A 19,933-nucleotide genomic window follows, 5' to 3' on the forward strand; every position below is an offset into this window, starting at 1 on the left:
GGGCAGTAGTAGCCTCGGGTTCAATTGGGGGGGCATTGAATAAAAATAAAGGGGTGGTAGAAGCATACCGTTCGCACATGTCTCATCTGCTGTATAAGAGAGTAAAGTCAGAGTGATTACATTATTTTCCAAATAAGCACACAGAATACAAGTTATAATAGATCAGTGGTCAAGTCTGGGGACAGATCATAATAAGCAGGTGTTGGCAGGTGAGCATGTCACACATCGTCTGGAAGGCCAGCATGCATCGGCAGGAATATGTGGGTAGGATGACTTGTTTACAATATGATGCTATAGGGTTACGTGACACAATATTTTGTCATCAAAATTTCAATGCAGGGAAAAAACCCACAAATTTACAATAAATTTGATGCATCATTTAAAATATTTTATATTTTTTGAAAGGATGCAAATTTTAAAAAAAAACATAAAAGGGCTAAAGAAAATAGATTTTGGGGGGGCTGAGTAATTTTTTTTAAAGGGGGCAGTAGGCCAAATAAGTTTGGGAACCGCTGAAGGGGTAGAAGGGGTTTTCTTACCGGGAGTTGCCTATATTGTAGAAATAAGAGCTCCGAGCCAAAAAAAAAGAAAAGAAAAGAAAAGAAAGGAATTGTCTTTTAGAATCATAGAATGTTGAGATAGAAAAGGATCTTTAAGATCATTTAGTCCAACCTTGTCATATTACATGTAGCCCAGACACACATACATATGTGTGTGTACGTATTCTAAGATTCTTATCCTAACTCCAGATTGCATAGACATGTCAGGTCCCAAGAAGGTAGTTATATCTCTCCCTCTGGGATCTAGGGGTACTCTTGAAGGACTAGGGGTATTTCTCTAATGTTATTGGCTCAATCTCTTCTCTCCCCCATTCAAGTATGTTTTTTACAGCATCGACCACTAGTTTTCTCTTTGATACGAATACCATTGATTTGCATCCCACTCTCAATTTAATTAGTAAACCTCAGTTAGTTTTTGCAAAGAGATATTTATTAAAAGAATATAGCCCAAACCACAGCATAAAATATCCCTACTAAAACTGGGACTCATTCACCCCTTTACCACCGTGTTTCCTGCAGAAGAGTGGGCTCAAATTAAAAATCAGTTGCTATGAAACATTGACCTCAGCAAATTCACTTCCATGTGTGACATGGCTGCTGGACAAGCTGTTCCCGGGCCATAGAATGACACTTTGGCTTCCATTGATGTACTTCTGGCCTGGGTATCCTCAATGGGCTTGACTGCCAGCCAACTCTGGCATGGATTCCAGTTCCTGGATCTTTCTAGGTCTCACAAGGCCCTGTGCCAAAAGAAAGAAGAAATTAACAAGAGGAGGCCTCCACGGGAGATACTGGCTTGCCCAGGCATCTTGCTGGCTTAATAAGGGGGAAGGCCACCTTCCCACTGACTCTCCAGAGCTCAGAGAGTCATTCTTACACTTTGTGGCCAGCAGGAAAGAAAGAGAACAAATTTAGTCATTGGCTGCTTTTGTGTAAATCCTCAGTTCTGGCTCAGCAGCTAACTAAAAAGACTGAAAGGCCTTTTCTCCACCTCAAAGGAAGCAGATAGGAAATAGAGAATACCTGTGCATGCTCTGAAGTGGATAGCTAGGCACCTCCATTCGTATCTTCACAAATTTTCAGAATCAGGCTAATCAAACATCCACCTGGGTCCGCTGTGTGTGCTTTCACTACTTAGAACTCACTGGCCAGTGTCCATTACATAGAGATGAAGAAACCTAGGCTCAAAGAAAATTGACTTGGCGAGAGATGCAGATAATTAAGATTATAACTGGATTGAGAATGTGGGTTTTCTCTTTGCTCTCTCTGTTCTAGCATCATTTGTTTATAACTGAGCACGCGCGTGCGCGTGCACCCCCCACCCCCACCCCCACCCGCCCACAAGATATTACAATGGAGAAGTTGAATATTTAAACTACAGCTTTGTCAGTTATTACTTGCGTGACCTTGGGTAAGTCATTTACTTTCTCTGGGCCTCAGTTTCCTCATTTGTAAAATGAGGAGGGGGGGATGAATTAAACGATCTTCTAGTTCTAAATATAGAGTCTTATGAAATCAATTCCTTTTTACCTAGCCTATTAATTTCCCACCATAAATAGACACTTAGGGACTTAACATACATTTCCTTTGGGCAATGTGCTATAACAGAAAAACAAAAATCATGGATTTGGATCAAGATTCAGAAGACCTGTGTAAATGACCTGTTCAGATGGGTCCTGGACTGGTTGCCTCATTGGCTGGGGTAAAGGCACTGAAGAACCTTGGGATTTGTAGTCTTTACAGACCTGGGAACTATCATGCTCTTGGAACTGGAAGGCAGAATTTTCTGTGTTAGTGGGAGATTTAAAAATTGCTCTGCATCAGATTCAGGCGGAAGGTAGAGAGGGGAGATGAAGTTAAGAGCTATGTGTAATAGAGAGTAAACCATGGTATGCCTATGGCAACCAAGGCAATGGACTGAGCAGAGGGGCTGGCTTCCATAGCTCAGCCTCTGCTTTCTGGAATGAAGAATTTAGCCAGAGTTTATCAGGTCATTGCCCCTTTAATAGCTTAGGAAGCTCTGAACTGTTTGTCATGATTTTATTTTTCACTATTCTTTTCAGCTGTTTTTATCCTGATTTTTATTCACATAAAAACCCATGTTTGATCATGAATGTTGTATGTTACATTGTCTGTATATTGGTTCCATCCCAGGGAAACGATGGAAACCAGTGATTAGCTTAAAACACACAGGAATTTAAATGGAAGGGAATATTTATATAGCACCTAGTGTGTTCTAGAGACTGTATCAAGTGCTTTACAAAGACTATCTTATTTTATCCTCATAACAGCTCTGAGAGGTAGGTGCTTTTATTATCTCTATTTTACAGTTGAGAAAACTGAGGCAAATTGAGGTTAAGTGACTTGCTCAGGGTCACATAGCTAGTAAGTGCCTAAGGCTGGCTTTGAACTCAGGTCTTCCTGACTCTTAGCACTGTACTGCTTCATTCATACCCATGGGTCATTTCTGAGAATTGTGAGTCAGGGTACTCACAGTACCTGTCTTGATGACTAGATTTTGAGTGTGGTTTACAGTTTGACTGCTTATTAAGATTTTTAAAAACTAATAATAACTGAAATAATAAAGTAATGATTTGTAAGCTCCATAAAATAACAGAAGAAAAACCCATGTAGATTCCAGTCATTGTCTTGGATAAATCTGATCTCTTTGTTTGCTGTAAGGGTGGATAGTTTTACAATTCAGTAGGATTAAGTAATCTCTATCTCCTCTCCCACCAGAGAGAAGAAAGAAAGCAAACAAGCAAGCATTTTATTTATTTATTTATCTATTTATTTATTTATTTATTTATTTTTGTATGTGAGGCAATTGGGGTTAAGTGACTTGCCCAGAGTCACACAGCTAGTGAGTGTTATGTGTCTGAGGCTGGATTTGAACTGAGGTCCTCCTGACTCCAGGGCCAGGACTCTATCCACTGTGCCACCCAGCTGTCTCAGCAAGCATTTATTAAGCACCTACTGTGATCCAAGCACTGGGCTAAGGACTTTACAAATATTATCTTATTTGTAAATGAGAGAGGGGATAAGAACAGGACAAAGGATGTGAAATACGGGTAGGTATCAGAGGGAAGACCATTCCATTAAATCCCAGTATCATTGACAGACATGGTCTGTCAGGAATTAGCCCTGACTACTTCCAGATGAGAGGAAAGTTCTCATTTTCAAAATTGCCCTTCACAGCAGCACTTGCTGGTTACACCTATCTGTTAAATGCATAACCACTTATTGGCCATGGGACCTTGGGCAAATCATTCAGCTTCTCTGGCCCTCAGCTTCTGCATCTGTAAAAGAGATAATTATGCGACTTGTACCATCTACTTCATACAGGTGTTGTAAGACAACACTTTGCAAACCATAAAGTACAATATAAATGTCAGCTATTGCATTAAATTTCAAGAGTTTTGAAGAGATAAAATTTGAAGTGGCAACAAAATGAGAGTCAGTTATTCAGTCAGTCAACAAGTAAGTAGGTGCACAAAATTTGAGAGGTTAGAAGGCATTTTTATATGCCTGTCTCTTTGTCTCTATCTCTCTGTCTCTTCCTCTGTCTCTCTCTGTTTTTCTTTCTCTCTCCATCTCTCTATCTCTGTCTCTTGCTCTAGTACTGGGTCTCTGATTTCATTGGTAAAGGAAACTCCTGGTCAGAAAACCCCCTCTATCAATGCAGGTCCTATAACCTGTACTCTTAGAAAGTTGCCTAAAGCACTAAGGGGTTAAATGACTTGCTTAGGGTCACCACAACCAATATAGGACAGAAGCAGAGACTAGGTCTTCTGTATTCCAAGGTCACCTTTCCAGTCACTGTGCCAAGGTCCTCTGAGTGACAGAAAGAGTTTGGTCAGTCAGTCAAACAGCATTTATTAAGCCCTTACTATTTACCTTCCTTCCTCTATGTCTTTTAACACTGCATTTGTACCAGGGCAGAATATGAGCTGTCCTTCTGTTATACTTTGCCTTTATCATGTGATCAGTCCATCACTTTTTCAGTTATTTTCTTGGATGATCTTTTCTGTTACATCTTGTGTACAAGCCATCACAGGCACAGTGCTAAGCACTGGAAACACAAATACAAGCAAAAAGAAAGACGATTCCTGCCCTCAAGGAGCTTACATTCTAGTGGGGTAGAAAAACACATAAAAGGAAATTGAAAAGCAGGGAGGAGATAAGAATAAGATGCCTCATGCTGAGTTATGATGAAAAAGTTCAGAGAAGTACAGCCTGGTGCTAAATGAAGAGCTGGCTGGCCCGGGCACCCTCCTTAAATGACGGCTCTGGGAAAAACCATCCAAACAGAGGGGAAGGCCCCAGAGGCAGAGGGTACTTCAGAGGTGTGAGGTGGAAGTGATCTTCTAGGATGAGATTCCTGAGACTGATGGAAAAGTTTAATCTTCATCGGGTTCTTTTTTCTTTTCTTTCCTTTTTTTTTTTTTTGTGAGGCAATCGGGGTTAAGTGACTTGTCCAGGGTCACACAGCTACTAAGTGTCAAAGTGTCAAGTGTCTGAAGCCACTTTTGAACTCAGGTCCTCCTGACTCCAAGGCCAGAGCTCTACTCACTGTGCCACCTAGCTGCCCCATTTTCATTGGGTTCTTGTTTTGTAAATTTGCTTGAGTTTATAGTAAGCAAACAAACAAGTAAAAATTCTAGAGTTCTTGAGGTGAGGACCTCTGTGTGCTAAATAAAGACTATTGCTAAACAAATAAAAAATGCAAATGCAGTGCTCACACATTTCCCATCTGTTCATTCTTTTTCTTAGAAATATCTCAACCCACTTAAAAATACTGCAAACTCTGCTAAGCTCCCTAGGCAAGGATGCCGGTCTTAGCTAAGAGGAGGGGTTGGGGTGGGATTAGGGCAGAGTGGTGGTTTCCCACAGGAAATCCATTTTGCAGCTTGTAGTAGAACTGACTTCAAGAGCTGGCTAATGAGATTACAACTTGCAAATATTCAGAAATCCATTGTTTATGGGTTGCAGACTAGACTGTAATTGCCAGGTTGTTTATCTTGTAATGCTTAAGATACTGAGCTGCAGCTCTTACCAACAAAATCTAACAAACAAAGCTGAAAAACTGACTTCAAATCAAGGCCTAAAGAAGGGAGATAGTTTAGCCTTGTTGAAAAGTTTAGCCCTGTTGCTTGACCTGTCGCAAACTTATTAAATCTACCTACCTACTGACCTACTTTGCTGCTAGATGGCACAGTGGATAGAGTGCAGGGCCTGAAGTCAGGAAGACTCATGTTCCTGAGTTCAAATCAGGCTTCAGACACTTACTAGCTATGTGACCCTGAACAAGTCACTTAACCCTGTTTGCCTCAGTTTCCGTATATGTAAAATGAGCTAGAGAAGGAAATGGAAAACCACTCTTGTATTTTTGCCAGGAAATCCTCAAATGAGGGACATGGGACTTTTGTACATGTCCACCCATGAATTCTCCAGCTGGGATCTACCTACTATCCTGGAGTCCTTCCTCTATGTCTTTTAACACTGTATTTGTACCAGGGCAGGATATGAGCTGTCCTTCTGTTATACTTTGCCTTCACTCAGTCCATCACTTTTTTCAGTTATTTTCTTGGATGATCTTTTCTGTTACATCTTGTGTAGAAGTTATCACTGGTCATATGCTGCAGTCTTGCTTTCTGGGGAGACCCACCATATGTCTCCATTCTTTTTTTAACTTAAATTCTCCTTCCTTCCTTCCTCTACCAAAAGAGAAAAGAGCGCTCCTATATACTGTCAACCTTCCACAGAGTTTGTTCTAAGAAAAACAAAATTAGGCTGTGTCCACAGTTTTATTTCTCTCAAGCTGGCTTGACATGCATTGCGTGGGAGTTATAGTCCAGAACTGAGCCCCCCTAAAGGGGCCAGTCCAGAACTGGCTGCATTTGGGGGTCGGGGTACAGAGTACCTTGGAACCTTGGTACCTTGGAAGAGTAGGTGTTCACAAAGGGTACCAATCAACTCTGATTTGTCAACACATTGGGAGGTGAGCTATATTAAAATGAGGGTCTTGAGTATGTGACTTAGGTCACTTAATTCTGGTCAAAGAATAACAGGGGCTGGTACCACCTTACCCACAGATCACCCCCAACCATACCAGGCCACTCCTAATCTTGGGCTATCTAGGCAGAAGAATCTATCTCCACCCAAGCCTCTGCAAAAACTCAGTGGAGCTTCCAGACCTTTGATTAAATAATCTCATTATCAGTAATGTCCTTCTGAAGGACTTTGGAAAAAAGGGGACTGATGGGGAAGCTCTGAGTCTAAAAATCATTTTTCATGATACACAATGGAACACAAAAAGATTGTATACAAATCCATGAATCACCATTTCATATCCTATTTATTTTTTTAAAAAGCATATAATAAATTCCAAACATTAGTATGAAACCATTTTGCTTATCTTACTTCTGTTCTCTTCTATTATGCATTTAAAAAATATTTTGATCGCCCCCTTTTTTTATATCAGTATTGCTTATATACCTTTCTTTCCACTCTTCCATTAAAAAAAATGAGAGAAAGAAAGAAACAACATGTAACAAATAAGCATAATCAAAGAGTAAAAAATAGATTGTCTCTTTTTGCACCTTGAGTCCATCAGCTTTTGGTCAGGAAGCAGGTGATATCTTTCATTATAGGTCCTACGGAGACACAGTTGGTTATCATACTGATCAGAGTTCTTAAAATTTTCAAAGCTGTTTTCCTATTCAGTGTTGTTATCATTATATAAACTATTCTCACAGTTCTACTCACTTCCCTCTTCAAGAGTTCGTACCACCCAGGATTCTCTGCAACTGTCTCTTTTGGCACTTCTCACAGCACAATAATATTTTGTTACATTAATATACAACACTATATTCAGCCATTCTTCCTCAGATTCTAGTTCTTTTCTTTAATAGTGTTCTCTCCCTTCCTTTTCACTCTCCTCCTTTTCCCTTCTCCCACTTCTTTTCCCTTCCTTTCCCTTCCCTTCACTTCAGGATTAGGAAGTTTGTTTTTCCTCACAACTATTCCTTCCCTGGCATTATTATCCCTCTCAACCTCTCCCATCATCTTTATTTTTTTCCTCTGTTGAATATAATGTATTTCTGTGCCAAACTATGTCAATATCTTTCTGTTTCAGATAAGAGTGAGGTTCATGTGATGCTCTCTCCTCTCACCCTTTACTCTATGTTGTTATACTCTTATTTTAATGAACTCCAATGATAAAAAATACTAAGTTCCATCCTCTTCTTCCTTTTTTTCAGCCTCTTTTACCTTCTCTTCTCTTTCTCATCTTAAAATCCTTAGAACAGAGCCAATACATTGCCAGGTCCTCTGTCTTTCTTAACTCTCTCAACACCCTTTGAAGACGTTAGAGAAACCAGTTTCTCTTTCCCCATTAGCATTATCTAATCATACAGCTCCTTCCAATTATTCAAATAAGTTTACTTTTCTTTGTTTCTCAGGACTCTTATGTTTGTATTTCAATGTTCCTATTCAGCTGTCTTTTTCATCAAGAATGCATGAAAGTATTTCTTGTATTAAAGGTCCATCTCCCCTGCCCCCCGCACCTCCAGGACTATTTTTAGCTTTTTTAGGGTAAGTTATTCTTGGTTGTAAACCTAACTCTTTTGCCTTTTATAATATCGTATCCCATGTTTTCCTCTCATTTTTAATAGAAGCTGCCAGGTCTTTTGTGATCCTAACTGTGAATCCTTGATGCATGTACTTCTTTATGAATGCTTACAGTATTTTTCTTTTGTATAAGAGTTTTAGATTTTGACTAAGATATTCCTGGAACTTTTTCTTTATTTTTAGGAAGTGATTGGTGTGTGTGTGTGTGTGTGTTTCAATCTTTACTTTGTACTCTCAGCTGAATAGATTTAGGTGGTTTTAGTTCATGTTTCTTGAAATATGGTGTCCAGGTTTTGTTGTTGTTTTTTAATCACAGTTTTTAGGCACTCCATTAAATTTTTTTTTTTTGCCAATTGGGTTAAGTGACTTGCCCAGGGTCACACAGCTAGTGCCAAATGTTTGGTCTGAGGCTGGGTTTGAACTCAGGTCCTCCTGATTTCAGGGCTGGTGCTCTATCCACTGCGCCACCTAGCTGCCCCAACTCCCCTGATTCTTAAATTATCTTTCTTTGACCTGTTTTCCAGGTAATTTATATTTGATATCAGATATCTTATATTTTCTTTTATTATTTCAATCTTTTGATTTTTTTTCTAATGTTTCTTGCTGTCTCATGGAATCATTGGTCGATTCTAGTTTTTAGGAAATCTGTTACTTGTGTAAGGTTTACCACTTTCTCTTCTAAGCTATTTATTTGCCTTCCAATTCTTACCTCCAGAATTTTTAGCTCTTTTTTTGGTCTCTTACTTCGTTTCTTTTAGAAGTTCATATAATTCTTATCAAAAAATTTCTTTTTTTTCCTTTGAATCTCTGTTTGCAGTTTTTATAGAATTATTCTCTTCTTATTTTGGGGGATCCTTATATTTGCAATAATTTTTGATAGTAGTCAATGTCTCTTTTGGTTTACTCATTTCTCCAGTTGAAATGGGGCCAGCCTCTGTGTCCTGCTGCATTTTTTTGGTGGGGAGTTTGGCCTTGTTTGGACTTGTTCTGGGTCACCTGAATTTCTGTACTGACCTCCTCCTCCTGGTGTTAAGTCTCACTGTATCTTTCTGGTTCAGAACATTGGCCCCTCAGCACCTTCTATGGCACCTCGAGACAGGGTGCTAGGGACTTCAGAGCTTGGGGATGTCCTGGTCTGAATTATACTCTTCTGTGTGCTATTGTGCTCACACTGATGGTGTTGCTTCACGGGGTTTTCAAGGCCATGTCCTTTGGTATTATAACCATCCCAGGGCTTTCTTGGGGGAGTCTTCTGTTTTTGATGCCTTCAGAGAGAGTACCCCGTGGGCTTCTTGTGTATCTTGGGTTGAGAGGTAACAGGTTTGTTTGTTTATGCTTTTTTCCTGCCTTTGCTGGTGGCTCCTTTCCTATTGCCCATGGACTTTTGACTGACTTTTTATGTAGTTCTGAGGTGAAAGAACTTGCTGAAATTTCTGTTGAATTTTTTTGATCCTTGCTTGGTCTGGTGTGAATTATAGGTTTTTGTTGGAGTAGTTTTTGAGCTGGGCTGCCTGCTTCTGTTTGGGCCCTGTATTGGTTGGAAAAAAGTCCCATTATACACCCCATCCCTTTGATGCCCTTGAGAGTTACCCGCAACTCTGTTTGGAGACTGCGGTGTTTGGTGATTTATGGCCAAATTGCATAAGCAGGGGAATATTAGTATTGTTCAAAAATACTCACTTTGCTCAAAACATTTGTCAAATGCCTCTTTTAGAATTGTCTTCTGAATCAGTTTGGCAGCCTTACAAGAGAACTATTCTCATTATTTTTTAGCCAGAGGACATTAGCCAGAGGACATCCTATTACATTATTCCTCTCCCCTGTCCCTCTGCCCCCTGTTTAGTTTCTGTTTAATTTCATTTCTTTCTCCTCTGGTGGCCGCTAGCTCCCTAAAACCCACAAACCAAGAGAAGATGTATTAGTGTAGGTACATAAGAGCCCTGGGGATATGGGTCTGGGAAGTAAAGAGATGCCTTGTGGTGAAGGGGCATAGTTCAGTGGAACTCCCACTGGCTGGGGCGACAAGAGATCCAGGTTTGTATCTTGCCTTTAATTTATTTGCTCATATGACCTTGGGTAAATCACTTAATCTGCGGGCCTTTACTTCCCTCCTTTGCAAAATGAGGGAGTTGGGCTAGGCAGTCTCTAAGATCCCTTTCAGCTCAAGAGTTAGAATCCTATGATAGACGCAATGAGCCTTGTATGTGGTACATACTGACCGATCTCAGTTAATTTATGGAATGTCTGCCTACCCTAAATAAGGGTAATTGGCTGAAGGTAATATAGGCCAACCTCATAAATGCAGAACTAACTAAACTTTTTTGATTGACAGTATCAAACCTAAGAGGTACAGTAGATAAAGTGCTGGACTGGGAGTCAGGAAGTCATTCAGTCATATCCGTCATGTCCAACTCTTCGTGACCCCATTTGGGGCTTTCTTGGCAAAGATGCTGTCTTCCTTCTCCACCTCATTTTACAAATGAGGAAACTGAGGCAAACAGGGTTAAGTGATTTGCCTAGGATTACACAACTAGTAAGTGCCTGAGGCTGGATTTGAACTCTAAGCCTGGTAATCTATCCACTATGCCAGGGTCAGGAAGACCAGAGGTCAAAACCTGCCTCAGATACTTCTTATTGTATGACGGGGTAAATCACTTAACTAGTCTCAGCCTCAGTTTTCTTACCTGTGAAATAGGAATAATAAGAGTTATTGTGAGGGTCAAATGAGATAGTGTATATTTTGCAATTCTTAAATCACTATGTAAATGTGAGCTGTTATTGTAAACTACTAAATAGCATCATCTACAACATATCTCTATCAAACATAGTTACAGATGTACTGCTAAAAGGCACCTTAGGGATCATCTAGTCCAATTCCATTTTATAGATGAGTAAACTGAGCACAGAGGTTAAGTGACTTGGTAGCAAGTGGCAGATTCAAACCTAGTACTTCTGATTCCAAACAAAGTGTTCTTTCTACTGGCTCATGCTGTCTCCACCAAAAATAATTTATTTAGCAGCTAATATTTGCCCCAGAATTACATTAAGTAGTATTAGGAGGAGATAGGGTTCTCAAGAAGTACAAGACAGTCCTTACCTTCAGGGAGCTTACTGTCCAGTTGGTGAAGCAAAATTAATACATGTGAAACAAAGCAAAACAATTCATTTATTCAGGTTACCCCTGCCTCCTAATCATTCCGTCAGTCAACAAGGATTTATGAAGTGCCTACTACGTGCCAGGCACTATGATAAAGCTGGTGATAAAAATAAAGGCTAAACCCCCCCAAACAAACTCCATTTCCTGTAGTCAAGGAGCTCATACTCCTTCATCAGGATGTGAGTGCATTTCCGTTAAATAACCAACCCACAATCCCTTGTACACCATTTCTACTTCTGTCTAAAAAGCTGGATCATTAGCTCAATACCACTAGCTTTTACCTCTCTCTTCAGATTTTTGTGGTCCCTTGGACTTTCTCCACATTGTACTTGAGTGACACCAAATTTCTGTTCTTAATCATGGACTTGCACTCCAGGGCACAGATAAAGCATTATAAACAGTACTATGGAATTTAACATTTCTGCCCTGATCTTTCTGGGCTTCTCATCATCACCCAATAATACTGTGTTCAGAAGAAACTAATCTTGGCTAATTTACTTTCAGCAAAAAAGAAGAAATATTGTATTCAATTGTATGAGAGAAGCTATAATTGGTAAAGGCCATGAATGGCATGGCAGTTCAATGAAAAATGAAATCATTAAAAAAGGTTACGTAGAAGACAGAAGACTCTGTCTGGCTCTCAAAAATAGACAAGATTTTGAAAGGCAAAGGAAAGAAGAGGAGAAATTTCAGGGTTGTCGGAGGACCATAGAGGTAGGAGTTATTATCAGTAAATGCATGTAGATAGAGAACTTTAGGTAGAGGTGTTATCACTAAATAAATCTCTTTCGTATCTAAGCTATTGTGTGTCAACAAGAAATTTCTAGAATAGAATAAGGGAGCTTTTTTTTTAAAACATTTTTGTTTTGAGGTCTACAATTTAAACTGATTCCATGATCCTTCAGAACATGAACCTGTAGTTTATGGCTCACAGATCAAGGACAGAACTAGAGATGGTTTCCTGTGGCAGGTGGGGCCCTTGTTAAAATGTCAAGGCAGATAAAGCATGTCTTTTGTGCCCTTCTACATCCTTTTCTGCATCACTCTCCTACGTCTCTGCTCTTTCCCATGCTTAGTACAAACCTGGTTTAGTCCATGACTCCTGGACTCCTTTTAGGCCTCCTTGGCAGCGTTCATCCTGACCCAGGCAATGCCTTCACCTGTATAGTTTCCTCCTCTGATTGGTGAGTTTGTCTCAGAACTTCCATTTAAGGAAGCACCCATATCAGACATAGTCACTCTAAACGTGGTTTACACATGACTTACAGGGCTCCTTCTGGATCTCCCACTCACCATTATCACTTCTCAGCTCCTTTTTATGTACTATATTTCCCTCAACAAAATATAAGCTCCCTGAGGTTAGGATCTATCTTGCTCTTTTTTGTTTGTATTTGTATTCTTAGTATTTAGCACAGGACCTGACCCATAGTAAATATTTAACAAAAGCTCTCTCTCTCTCTCTCTCTCTCTCTCTCTCTCTCTCTCTCTCTCTCTCTCTCTCTCTCTCTCTCTCTCTCTCTCTCTCTCCCTAAATGTCCAGGGAACTCATTGTCTTCAGGCAATTTTCTGGCTGTCTAAAATTGCCTTCTTTGGAGTTATCTCCAAATCTCTTCTTCCACATGTCCCCATATTCCAAAATTGCCCCTTTCCTTCTCCCAATCAAAACTTCTACCCCTAATTATGGTTCTTAACTCTGAGTAAAGTTACTTGGTTACCTGATTAAAGTAATTCATATAAAAGCATGGATGATGGCTGTGTTTCACCTTCCCTTAGGGATAATTGACGTTCTCAGTCACTTCTGTATCTAGACATCTGCTGGCATTCTTTCTGCCCCCAAAAGAGTAGCTAGTAATCTCTTGGTTTGCCTTAATTACATTTTCATCTTTTAAAAGATGAAGGTACCCGCAAGGCAGAATTTCTTTTCTGAACTGGATTCTCATCAAGGATGAACTGGTTGCTGAGGCAGAAATAATGGGATCCCAAGGGGCAAGGATCAGAGGATCTCATTTTGAATCTTGTCAACATTTCCCTCGGCTGGGTGAGTGACTCTCTCAAACTCACCGTAACCTTAAAGCATCCAAGCTCACAGCAGGTTGACAGCACAATTTATATTTTGTATAGTGCCTTGAATATAGTAGATGCTGACTAAATATTTATTGGCTACATTCAACAGGCAACATCCTAGTGTTGTATATGGGGTGCTGGATAGGAAGTCAGGAAAACCTACATTCCCACTTCTAACTAGCTGTGTGACTTTAAGCAAATCACATTTTCTCATTCTCAGTTATAATGAGGAGAGTAATGCTTTCCCCAGGGGGAAGAATTGTAGTTAGGGGTAGAAGTTTTGACTGGGGAAAAGGAAAAAGGCAATTCTGGAATATGAGGACACGTAAGGACGGTCAGAGGAGTGACTGGAGCCAATGAGTTCCCTGGATATTTGGAGGAAGATAGATAGGTAGATAGATAGATAGATAGATAGATAGATAGATAGATCAATCTCATAGATTTGTTCTGAGAATTAAATGAGCTACTATATGTTAAGTATTTTGAAAGCTTTAAAGCTATATAAATGGCAGCTATTATTAGTATCACCTCTTAGTAAGATGTAAAAAGAGAGAATGATGCTGTCCTGGAAAGACAATTGTTAACAGACTTAGGGATGGGGAACCTGTGGTCTCGAGGCCACATGTGGCCCCTGTAGGTCCTCAAGTGTGGCCTGCCTCCATCAAAGGGCTACATTTGAGGACCTAGAAGGCCACATGTAGTCTCAAGGCCATAGGCTACCCACCCCTGGACTAGAAAAACTCTGGAAGAGCATGAGTTTGTTCTGTCCTAGAAACATGCAAAATACTATGATGTGGAATAATCCAATAAAAATATCTGACATATATCATATTAAGATTTGCAAAACTCTTTACATTCTATAATTTGAGCTCCATAAAGACTTTGTAAAGCCATAGAATCATAGTATCATAGACCCAGAGGTACAAGGGACCTTGGATGTTAACTAGTACATCCCGCCCTCCCCACATTTTACAGCTGAGGAACTGAGACCCAGAGAGAGAAGAGAAGAAATTATTTGTTCAAGGTCACATAGGTAGCTTATAAGGGTCAGAGCTGGGATTTGAATCCATCTACGATACCAGAGAGGGAAAACTATTTGCAATGGTTTTACTATCAAGTGTCAAAAGTAGGATTGGAACCCAAGTTGCATCTCCTGGATACTGCCGGTATCCACTCCACTCCAATGTCCCTTTAACAGAGTGCAGGGATGTTGCTAAGGAGGCTACAGTCATCACCTCCTCTGGATTGTGAGGAAGAGATGTCATTTGCTAAAGGGAATCGCGTAAACTTAGCATGGGCTTTTGTGACTGGCCAGAAACTGGTATGCTAATGAGAAATGACTCTGATTGCATCCAGGTAAAAATAACTAGTGTAGAGAGTCACAGGATGTTTATATGTGGCCTGTACCTAATGCTGTTTTGTTTTCACACCTGCTTCTTTGTTCAGTTCTGACCACATCCTAAAATAAAACATTGCATGTTAATAGCTCAGAACTCAAAAATAGGATTGGAATGATAACAATAATGACAATAAAAAGTTAACACTGACTGGGTCTGCTTTTACCTCGTTTAAAGACTACTAGTTGCTCCTTACAATGTGACTAGGAAGTAGTCATAGACCTAAGCCACAGGTTAATGAACCATGCAATAGAAAGCAAGTTGGGGTCCTGGAAATCCTTTTTCAACAGCCTCCATACCCTATCCCCCACCCTCCAGTGCTACTCTGGTGTCAAACACAAATAGAAATAAGGCATTAAACCATACTTAAGGATCTCTACAGCCACATATTGACTTAGGAAAAAAAACCACATATTAACATTTTGTTAAGTTATTTCAGTCATGTCCAGCTCTGCACGACCCCATTAGGAGTTTTCTCAGCAAAGATACTGGAGTGGTTTGTAATTTTCTTCCCCAGTGCATTTTACAGATGAGGAAACTGAGGCAACCAGGGTTAAGTGACTTGCCCAGAGTACCACAGCTAAAGAGTATCTGACCCTTGCTAGCTGTTGTTTATCCTTCGTTCCCAAAGAGGACCGATGACATTGGGAAGGTGATGTCTTGACTTGCAAGTGAATTGGATTTAAGTGAGGCAGAGCCGTGCAAAGTCATCAGCCTTACTTTCTCCTCCAGGGTCATCAGAATCTAGTGGCAAGACATAGGTCGGTACACCTGGCAATGGCCCTGCATTCAGTGGGAGACCCTGGCCTTTTTAAGCTGAGGTCTTTCCCAGGTCTCAGTTTGTCTGAGGCAACACCCGTTCGGTGATTAAAGGCTAGGTAAGAATTGAGGCAAAAGATGGCCTACTTTGCCTTTGCAGAAGAATCAATCCACATGGCTGTGAATAATTTCTTTAAGTTCCTCCTCTGTCAAATGAGGGGTTGGATAAGATGACCTGCAAGGTCCCTTTTAAATCTATGACTCTGCCTCACGGGTCATTGAGAGAAAAGTGCTCTGTAAACCTTAAAACACCAAGGAATATGAGTTATTAATATTACATCAAGTATTGAAATAGTTAAGCAGGAGTAGTCAGTACTAGTGGTGCAGCTAGGTGGCGCCATAGTTTACAGAGCACTGGGTCTGGAGTCAGAAGACTCATCTTCCTGAGTTCAAATCTGGCCTCAGACACTTGGTAGCTGTGTGACCCTGGGCAAATCACTTAACCCTGTTTGCCTCAGTTCCTTCACCTATAAAATGCGCTGGAGAAGGAAATGGCAAACCGCTCCAGTATCTTTGCCAAGAAAACCACAAATAGGGTCACAGAGAGTCAGACACAACTGAACACAACTGAACAACAGGAGTCATTACTGTTGTACAGAACCCAAACCAATTATTTGGATAATTTAGGCACCATAAATAACTTATCTAGTTAATTTGTTCCAAAGTGGATCTCATGAACCAGCATGGTGGAGCACTAGATTCTCAGTCACAGGAAATTGTCAGCCCTGCTACTTGCTACTGGTGTGATAATGGGCAAGCCCCCTAACATCTTTGGGGTTCAGTTTCCTTGTATGTAAATGATCTTTAACGTTCCTTCCTACTCTAAATCTAATGCCTGCATAGGTAGGAATATTGTATGGGTTCAGTACTCTTCCCTCAATGTTCCACTGCCTCTCAAGCCACTGAGTAATTGCTTTATAATCTAATTGGCTTTATCTAAGAAGAGTTAGCTTAATGGGGGAGGGGCAGGGAATGTCCAAATAACTTAACAATTAGAAGATAGAGTTCAGTTAGAGCCAACTAAACTGCACTGAGGATCAGGTTGGAAACTACCAAATGAGTGTGCTGTCAGCCCCCATTCTCTAGATGGGAGGTTGGGTGGTTATCTGTCAAGGAAAGAAAAGTCTATTACTTAGAGAGCCTGTGACTGCCTGGATAGGTCTGGCTAGGCCTAGGCACAAATGTGAAGTCAAAGTATCTTTTCAGAACCCTTCCTTTTTGTCACTAATATCTATCAATCTGTCACTAGTACTTTCTTCCCTAGGGCCCAAGGATCTCACTCAGGCTTGTTTTCTCTAAGCAAGACCTTTCCTATATGTCTCTCCCTTTTTCTGCTTACTAGAAAAATGGGATGGATAGTTTACATCTTTGTCTGCATATACCTGCTGTCAGTTTAAGGTTATATGAGAAAGGATCTAATAAATTTTCAGGCTAAGTAAGGCCTGACTGATAAGACTTAATAGATCTTACTGAAAAACCAGTCTGGGTCCAATAAATGTACCCAAGCAGGTTTAGAGCTATGTTATGGAACTTCAGAAAAGGCTCGCAGAATTCCTGTAACACCAAATTAATGTGAATATCTTATGGTAACGAGAAAAAAAAAGACTTATGGCACTTGCAAAAGACCAAGGAGACTGCAATTAGTTAGATCCCAAATAGTATGAATAATGAATTCTCCTAAAGTAGATGTATTGTATCCAAATTCACATGATTTAATGTGATTACATAGATATGGTGATAGGTTCTATTCCAATAGGAATATGTAGTGTGAATTCAAATAATGTGACCACTTCATGGGATTCATTATTTGTATTAAGTGGTATCCATCTGTATCAACACCCACTCTAACTATGGGTTTTAGAAGGTTAGATGTGTACTTTTCATAGCGGCAAGACTTCTTAGAAATTCTTAACTTTGCTGGAGACTGGGGATAATGAGAGACTTTATACGTAGCTAAGTCCTTTACTTAACCATGGCCTCCTGAGAGCAACACCCAGGATTAAGATATAGGGTCAGCATCCATTCATAACCCCCATCCAATGTATCTTTTCTTAAAATTAGACCAAATCAGAGTACACATTAACTCAAAACAAAGGCATTTAATTAAACAGAATAGCAAGGGTAGATCACAAGGATACTCCCCTCCCCGCCATAGTCATCATACACACAAGACCACATTCTTCTGAAGATTCCCATTGAGAAAATGCATAAGAACCAGACAACTCAGGCTCCTAAAACTGCATCCCGAAGCTGGACCACCCTTCTACTTCTGCGGTTGCTGTTTGTTGCTTTCCCATAGAATTGTGGGTGTTATCTGCTGGTTTGTTTTCTCTACCCCTCTGCCTTCTGTTAGATTGTCTACCAATTTATTGTTGCCACCTGCTGGATCTCTGCTGAACTGTACATGTTGTTTGTATGTGGCTTCTTTCGAGTAGTGGCATGGTCATTGCTTTTTTTTTTTTTTCAGAGACAGATCATATAGAGTCTCAAGCCTCTTCTGTGTTCCAGACCTACAGATGCTATTGTTGTTGTTTATTCCTTGTTTTCAAAGAGGATCAATGACATCATGGGTGATAAATTGTGCATAAATTGGATTTAAGTGAGGCAGAGCTGTGCAGGTACCAGCCTCACTCTTTCCTCCAGAGTCATTGAAGTTCAGTGGCAAGACAAAAGTCAAGATGATTGGTGATGGCCTGGGATGAAGTGAGTGACTTTGGCCTTTCTAAATTAAGGACTTTCCCAGGTCTCAGTTTGTCTGCGGCAATAGCCATTCAATGATTAAAGGCTAGGTAAGAATAGAGACAAAATATGCTACCCTTGAGAGTAAATAGTTAAAAGGCAATACTATTCAGAGAAGCCCTAAAACATAGACATGGGTCCATAGTTGTCCATGCCTGCCCAGATTTAGAGTTACCCCAATTTTTTCTCAAAGGAAATGTGTGTGTGTGTGTGTGTGTGTGTGTGTGTGTGTGTGAGAGAGAGAGAGAGAGAGAGAGAGAGAGAGAGAGAGAGAGAGAGAGAGAGATTTGGACCCTGAAATTTCATTGGTATAGGAACTTCCTGATGAAGAACTTCTACCAATGTAAATCCATAATATTTAGTCTTTGAGAGCTGCCTAGAGATGTTGAGAGGTTAATTAACTTGCCCAGGAAACACAGCCAATATGTTTCAGAGGTGGGACTTGCACCTAGGCGTTCCTGATTCCATGGACAGCTCAATGCCTCTCAAGAAAATAAGACTTGAAATGTATACTTATCTGTAAATACTCGGACGGCCAAAACAAAACAAAACAAAAATAAATCTATAGATGTACCTTCCAGCAAAGCAAGAACCCTCAAATCTGTGTCTTTAAATGTTTCAATTACCCCTTCAGTGTCAATTCCCTTAAACTGGATTGATATTTGGATTGGGATGAGTAAGTGCTGTTCAACTCCCTCTTGCCTCTGGCAGATAAATTTAGGTTACACAGGTTACCCTGGAGCTTCACACACCAGGACAAGAAGAGAGAGAGAGATACTTAGCAAACTCTCTTGCCTGAAGCTGCATCCAAATTGCTGCTCTTTCTACATATACTTGGTTAGAGTTGTGGGGAAGAGGTGGGGGCAAGTTGGAAACAATCTTTAATTTTTCCATAAGAAAATTGAAAAGTTTGAGTATCTGATGTAAAGGTTAAACTCCTTCCCTCCCTCCCTCCCTCCCTCCAACATAAACACAAATCAACAGATTATCAGCACTTACCCTGTGGCTGTTTTTTCATTTGATCTGGCCTTTCTTTGCTTTTGTTTCTCTTCTTTTTTATCTTCATGCATTCTTCTGAGTTTTCAGTGGTTATATTCTATAAAACAAGAAAAGAACTTTACAAAAAAAATCTTGTGCCAACCAAATCATGGTTCTTTACTTTTTAACTTGTCTATTTCCATCTGTATAATTATGTTTTCTCTCTGATTTCTGTAGAATCTTTTGGTCTTTAACTCAACAAGAATATGAATCATCAATATAGTTTCATGAGCTGTGGTAGTGTTACACTGTAATTAATTTTTGAAAGATTTTACATATTTTTAAAAGCCTATTAGGAAACAAAGGATTTTTTTTCCTCTTTACTTTCATAAAATTATTTACTTATATTAACTTTGGTCTGACTGCACAATTAAGTCGTTGTACCATAGAGAAAAAGAATAAATCAGGTTTGTTGCTGTGAAATGAACAGGCTTTAATTCCACAAAGTATTTTTCAAGGGTATCAGTTCCCTCTGAGATTTCACTTACGATTTTTTTCCCCACATGATCAGAGGCCATTCCAATAAT

General features: G+C 40.0%; 1 long non-coding RNA gene across 2 annotated transcripts in view; it reads right to left on the reverse strand.

Annotated features, from left to right (window-relative positions):
• Positions 1–968: 968 nt before the first annotated feature.
• LOC110217489 (uncharacterized) overlaps positions 969–19,933 on the reverse strand; it is a 32,128-nt gene continuing 13,163 nt past the window's right edge. For both annotated transcript variants that reach the window (XR_002327053.2, XR_013482945.1), the window contains 3 exons: positions 19,368–19,464; positions 1,584–1,738; positions 969–1,300 (listed from right to left, as the gene is read on the reverse strand). This is a non-coding gene — a long non-coding RNA (uncharacterized LOC110217489). The remainder of the gene's footprint in view (positions 1,301–1,583; positions 1,739–19,367; positions 19,465–19,933) is intronic.

This window comes from Phascolarctos cinereus, unplaced genomic scaffold (assembly GCF_003287225.1).
Source record: "Phascolarctos cinereus isolate Bilbo 61053 unplaced genomic scaffold, phaCin_HiC Scaffold_726;HRSCAF=1367, whole genome shotgun sequence".
Taxonomy (NCBI): Eukaryota; Metazoa; Chordata; class Mammalia; order Diprotodontia; family Phascolarctidae; genus Phascolarctos; species Phascolarctos cinereus.